This window comes from Caretta caretta, chromosome 24, assembly GCF_965140235.1.
Source record: "Caretta caretta isolate rCarCar2 chromosome 24, rCarCar1.hap1, whole genome shotgun sequence".
Lineage (NCBI taxonomy): Eukaryota > Metazoa > Chordata > Testudines > Cheloniidae > Caretta > Caretta caretta.
The window spans coordinates 7,866,905-7,867,269 of record NC_134229.1 but is presented as its reverse complement, the minus strand read 5'-3'; positions in this window follow the sequence as shown (position 1 = coordinate 7,867,269).

The window sequence follows — 365 nt, the reverse complement described above, 5'->3', positions numbered from 1 at the left end:
TCCTAACTTCTAAGCTGCTACAACTTGCTGGATGGATTTCGGGGGTAGCGAGAGGGGGAGAGAGAGAGAGATCTGGAACAAATTAAAATAACCCTTTGATGATCAGTCTGATTTACGGCTTTCGGGATGTCAGCGGGGGGGGGGTCATTTACATGAAGATTTTGGGCCCAAATGTTTCCCAAGTGATTTGGGGTGAACTTGCTTTTTGTAGGGGGGAGCTCAACTTGGGCTCTGATTTCCAGCTGCCCTCTGCAAGTCAAGCCCCACATCCTCAGAACTGATGGCAAAAGAAGGCTGTATGTGGGCAGAGACTGTCTCTTTGGGAATAGCTCACCTTACCTGATCACTCTCGTTACAGTGTGTAT